The following is a 6,665-nucleotide window of genomic DNA, read 5'->3' on the forward strand; positions in this document are numbered from 1 at the left end:
CGAACCCATGACCTCTTGGTTTGTGTACCCTCACTATTACCACTATGACACATTCATCTTGTTGATATTAAATATAACTGATTACATTTAATTATGAATTAACAGATTAATTCGTCCAAGCTAACATTACATACATTTAATTAAATATAACTTATTATATTCAATTTACGAATTTACAATTAATTCGTCTCAACTAATATTATTTAATCTTCATTAAATAATTGTCTCATCAACACATTGACTAACTGTTTAGTCATATTAGGCATCAATGTGATTATATTTCTTAACCACATTTCTCAAACACATCCTATAGGTGTGACCTTTAGGGACCAGTTGATCACCGCCATCTGTATGATAATAACGTCAAACTTTCTAGCAAACCAACCGTTATTACGTAAACGTTAATCAACTGATTAAATATACAAAGTATACCCTTGTGAACCTGTAAGAGATTTACAAATGTTATCACACTAATTTGTGGAGGACACAAGCTCCAACAGACTTATCCCAGCAAACCCATACGCATCGTCTCATACCTGCTCAATAACTGCACACCATCCCCGAATGGATCACCACAGTTTTTAAAACATTTAAACGGGGTCAGTACTGATTACATAACATACATAGCTGCAACAAATGATAATACAGTCAAACAATCCCCAAACTCCGTCACATCACCATACACCTGACTACACACTAAAGTGTATAGCCCTGCCAGAATACCCATCGGAACAGGTACTCTTCGCCGCCAGTGGGGGACCGCTGCCTTTCCCACCTAAGCCCCGCTCATCTTCTCTCAGCGATAAACCCATGTTCATTAATGTGCACATCCCCCTTGTGACGGGAACCATAAGGGGCGAATCAAGGGCGTGAAGCCACTCCCGCAAGTGACTCCACTCAGCCAGGGACGCACCCCGAAGAACACAGACAGTTATACAACCAATTAACAATATACTATCAACAATCACCAAAACCAATCCAACATCGATAAGAGATACAACAACAATTACAACAATCACCAACAATACTATGTAACCAATACTGAGTAGGGAAACCCTACCTGAAATAGCAATCACCAACAGACGATCTAGCAGCTAATCAGAAAGTCTCCTCTACGAATCCTCCTCCTAAAATATACATACATACAATTACCATCATAACCATACAAATCACCCAAAAACCCCCAACAATACCCCATTAGGGTTTTAAAGAAACTCAACGAAACCCAACATAAATTATACAAGGAACTTACCCCCTGACACGATGATCACAACGGTGTAAAGAACAAGATGATCCGACGAACTTAGCTTAGGGATTTGCCAATAATACGAAAGAAGCAAATCACGTAACCTCTAATCGTCTCTTGAAATGTTTAGAATGTTGAAAAGGCGTTTAAGAAATAATGACAAACCCTTTTATATTAATCTCGCATTATTAACAAAACCCGTCAAACGCAGCCCGTAAAACACACTTACTCGATCGAGTAAGTGACTTACTCGATCGAGTGGCCCTTACTCGATCAAGTCCCCAACTTACTCGATTGAGTACTCTACAAGCAGTGTACTGTTTTGCGTCAAAAACTACTTACTCGACAGAGTAAGCCCCACTCGATAGAGTATCTATAGACACATAAAACCGTAGTATTACAAATGGAACTGAGAATAATGAACACCTTTTCTTCCAATGCGATTATAGCAAGCTAATCCTGGAGATCGTAAGACGTTGGGCCCGTATAAACCTCCCATCCCGGGATCTTTTGGCTTGGAGACTGAACATACAAGGCACCTCTCTTCAACAGGATGTGACTAATGCAAGCATCAACGCTACCATGTACCATATTGATGTGACCATAATTAGCGCATATTTAGCCCCCGAATTAGCCTTGTTCCCATGCTTTTTAGTGCATATTTGGGTCACTTATTATCTTTAGTTCTTTGATTTGCATATTCTTTGAGATTTTGATCCCTTGGTAGGAAAGGCGTAAGAATCTTGCATTTTCATGGCAAAACGAGACTAAATTGATCGAATTCAATAACCAAGCATCAAGGAGAGACAAGATTAGAAGGCCTTTGTACATATGATAGTAGATGAGCAATGTTGAGAAAGGATCCTTGAGTCCCCAAGGAAATCCCCAAGGAATTTATGAAGAAAAGGGAAGAAAAGAAGAAGAAGTCTTGCTGAGGCACAATCCGTGCGGATTGTCTACAATCCGGCCGTCCTCCACCTGCACAATCCGTGCGGTTTTCCACCAAGACGCTCGGGTTTAGCCACCACAATCCGCCCGGATTCTCTTGAATCCGCTCGTGTTCCATCGCCAGAATCCGCCCGTCCCGACCCTGATCCGCTCGGATTCCTCTACAGCGCATTTTCGTCTTCTCCAAGCTACAAAGAAAGAAGCCCTTCCTTCGAAAAATACCGGCTCCTCCCTGCTCAATCTAAAAAGTGTAATTACTAGTTTAGCCCTTAGTTAACCCTAATGCATCCCCCTAATTTCCACTATAAATACCCCATTAGTCTTATTAGAAGAGGATGTTCTTCTTATCAATAATTAGAGTAGTTAATATCAATCAAATCTCTCTTTAGTTTTGTAATCAACAATTAATCAAGTTCTAATACAAGTTTTATTTCCTTAATCTCTCTTTTGTTCATCCTTTATTTTGGGTAATTGAAGATTATTTGGGTTATTATTGGGAGATTGACAACCTCTCACTCAAGCATCAAGTACTTCTTTTATCTTTGCTTTATTATTGGAATCATTAGTAGGTATAATTCTCTTAATCCCTTTTTAATTATTGTTAATTACTTTCATTTATTCATCATGTTTCATTTTGTTGGTATGATTGACAACCTTGCTAGCATGATCAACATGATAATGAGTGAGTAGTCTCTTAGCTAGGGTTAATGGGTGATTAGGGGAAACCAACATGGGGAATGATTCATGCTTAAATTAATATGCTTTCATGTTTTATTTGCTTGCTTATTTTGATCTCAACTCATGCACATGTTATGTTTGATGAAATGCTAAGCCTATGAATCCTTGCATTTATTACCATCACCTATCTTTTCAATGAGACTTGTAAGACATAAACCAACTCGAGTCTCATTAGACCATGCATGTTGTTGAGTAGGGAAGATTAAGTCGGCTTGTAGGTGTTTTACAATCTAATCGATTCGGCTCCGGGACCCAAACTTTCCTAGGATTGTAAGATATAACCCAACTCAATCCATCACAATAATAATTGCTTGCTTATAATTTGAGAACATGTTTGTATGATCGATTCCCATGATTCCCCTATGATCCCATGACACCCTAGTGCTTTTTAATCAATTGTTTACACCTCTTTTTAATTCATCTTGCTTATTTATTTTCATTGCTATTTTAGTTAGTGACCTTCTACATCAACCCAAATTGTGACACCCCTAAGACACCACTAGTTTCAATAGAAATCTCATTTTAATACCCGTCCCTTAGGATCCGACCTTTACTTGCCTCTTTATTAATTGTAGAGTTGTTTGTGAAGCTATAAATTGTGTTTTGATTCGGACGTGACCCAACGACCACACCTTAAATTGTGAACACGAAACGGGCCGATCAAAAATGGCGCCGTTGCCGGGGACGGTGTTTACTTGATTTAGATTTCCTTTTATTGTTATTAGTTGTGTCTTTCTTCGCCTTGGGGAAGTAAAACTCCTCAAGATTTGTTCTAATCGTTTTCAAGTTGTTCGATATTTTGCGAGATGGACTTTATAGATTGTTTTGTAGAGGACCACTTGAGTATACCTTTTTTCAAAGATCCCATGCAAGCATTGGAGGCCTTGGAAGTAAGTGAGGCTAAAAATATGTATTGGGAATTGGAGGTGGATCTTTTTGAGGCCGCTCTAGCTAACAAAGAACTTACTCGTGCACAATCCGAATTAGTGCATAACATTCTAGTGGAAGCATGTCATCCCATAGAAGATGAGCAATCCATCCTAGAAGATATTTTACAAGCTCAAGAGTAAGAGGAACCCATCATGGAATTTGAATATGATGAGGTTGATGAAAATGAAGTTGAGTATGCTATGAGAATGGAATGTCTAATGGAGATGGAGCAAATTCTCAATGAAACTCCAAAGGAGGAAAGTGAGGTTCAAACTCCCACTTTAAAACCCCTTCCCCCAAATTTGAAATATGCTTACGTAGATGAATCAAAGACCAAACCCGTGATTGTTAATGATAGACTTGATGATGACCAATTAGGAAAATTGCTTGATGTGTTGAAACAACATGAGAAGGCTATAGGTTATAGTCTAGATGACCTTAAGGGGATAAGTCCCAACTTTTGCATGCATAGAATTCATCTAGAGGAAGACCATAGACCTACCATTCAACCCCAAAGAAGATTGAACCCCCACATGCAAGAAGTTGTCAAAGGAGAAGTCATGAAATTACTTGATGCGGGAATCATATATCCCATATCGGATTCTTTGTGGGTTAGCCCCGTCCAAGTGGTACCCAAGAAAGGAGGTACCACGGTAGTGACAAATGAAAAGAATGAACTAATACCCACAAGAATGATCACCGGTTGGCGTATGTGTATTGACTATCGAAAATTAAACTCCGCAACAAGAAAGGATCATTTTCCCTTACCACTCATTGACCAAATGCTTGAGAGGTTAGCCACCAACAAATTCTTTTGTCACCTTGACGGGTATTCGGGATTCTTCCAAATCCCTATACACCCGGATGACCAAAATAAGACCACCTTCACATGCCCTTATGGCACTTTTGCATATAGGAGGATGCCTTTTGGTTTATGTAATGCCCCCGCCACTTTCCAAAGATGCATGATGAGTGTCTTCTCCGATTACTTAGAGACCATAATGGAAGTTTTTATGGATGATTTTAGTGTTTATGGAAAGGACTTTGACTCATGTTTGCATAATCTTTCTCTTGTGTTGCAAAAGTGTGACGATGTTAGTCTTGTTTTAAATTGGGAAAAGTGTCACTTCATGGTCAATGAAGGAATTGTTTTGGGTCATTTGATTTCGGAAAAGGGTATCGAGGTCGATAAAGCTAAAGTTGAGGTGATAGAGAAACTCCCACCTCCCGTGAATGTTAGAGGGGTGAGAAGTTTTCTCGGTCACGCGGGTTTTTATCGTCGTTTCATAAAGGATTTTTCAAAAATAGCGAAACCCCTCACTCAAATTTTGCTTAAAGATGCCCAATTCCAATTCACTGATGAGTGTGTTGAAGCTTTTAATAGAATCAAGGAAGCATTAATCTCGGCACCAATCATCCAACCCCCGAATTGGGAGTTACCTTTCGAGATTATGTGTGACGCTAGCAACTACGCCGTTGGAGCGGTTCTTGGCCAACGGGTAGGGAGAGCCCTTCACGCCATCTATTACATAAGCAAAACCCTCGACCCTTCCCAAGTGAATTATGACACAACCGAAAAGGAGCTCCTTGCCATTGTATATGCTTTGGATAAATTCCGTTCCTACTTGCTTGGATCCAAGGTGATTGTATTTTCGGATCATCGTGCTCTCCGACATCTCTTGATAAAGAAGGAGGCAAAACCAAGATTGTTGAGATGGATCTTGCTCCTTCAAGAATTTGACTTGGAAATAAGAGACAAGAAAGGAGCCGAGAATGTAGTGGCGGATCATTTGTCAAGGATCCGGTTTCATGATGAAAATGGAGAAACCCCGATCAATGACTCATTCCCCGACGATATTTTGATGGCCATTCAAACACAACTTGAAAGGCACATCACCCCATGGTTTGCCGATTATGCCAATTATATTGTTGGAAAGGTACTCCCTCCAAATTTGAACCACAACCAAAAGAAGAGATTCCTATTCGAAGTGAAGAGGTACTTTTGGGATGACCCAAACCTCTACAAGGAGTGTAGTGATGGGCTCTACCGGAGATGCATCCCTCAATGGGAAATCCAAGGAATCTTGGAAGGATGTCATTCATCACCCTACGGTGGGCACCATGGAGCAAGGAGAACCGTTGCAAAGATTCTCCAATCGGGCTTCTATTGGCCTACAATGTTTTAAGATACAAGAGAATTCATCATTCATTGCGACGCTTGTCAAAGAACGGGGAATATCTCTTGGAGGAATGAAATGCCACAAAGGGGCATTCTAGAGGTGGAGATCTTCGATGTTTGGGGAATCGACTACCAAGGTCCCTTTGTGACATCCAATGGGAATAAGTACATCCTTGTGGTCGTAGATTATGTCTCAAAGTGGGTGGAGGCAATTGCCACCCCAAATGATGATGCAAAATCGGTCACCAAGCTTTTCAAGAAGATAATTTTCCCAAGATTTGGAGTTCCTAGAGCGATCATTAGTGATGGAGGAACGCATTTCCATGAGAAGAAGCTTGCATCCCTTTTGACCAAATATGGTGTCCAACATAGAACCGGCTTGGGATATCATCCTCAAACAAGCGGTCAAGTTGAGATTTCAAATAGAGAAATCAAGCAAATTCTTGAGAAAGTTGTGAACAAGACTCGGAAAGATTGGAGCACAAAGCTTGATGATGCTCTTTGGGCTTATAGGACGGCCTATAAGACTCCCATAGGAGCCTCCCCTTACAAGCTTGTCTATGGAAAAACATGTCATTTGCCAATCGAATTGGAGTACAAAGCTTATTGGGCAATCCGAGCACT

This window comes from Silene latifolia, chromosome 2 (assembly GCF_048544455.1).
Source record: "Silene latifolia isolate original U9 population chromosome 2, ASM4854445v1, whole genome shotgun sequence".
NCBI classification, from domain to species: Eukaryota; Viridiplantae; Streptophyta; class Magnoliopsida; order Caryophyllales; family Caryophyllaceae; genus Silene; species Silene latifolia.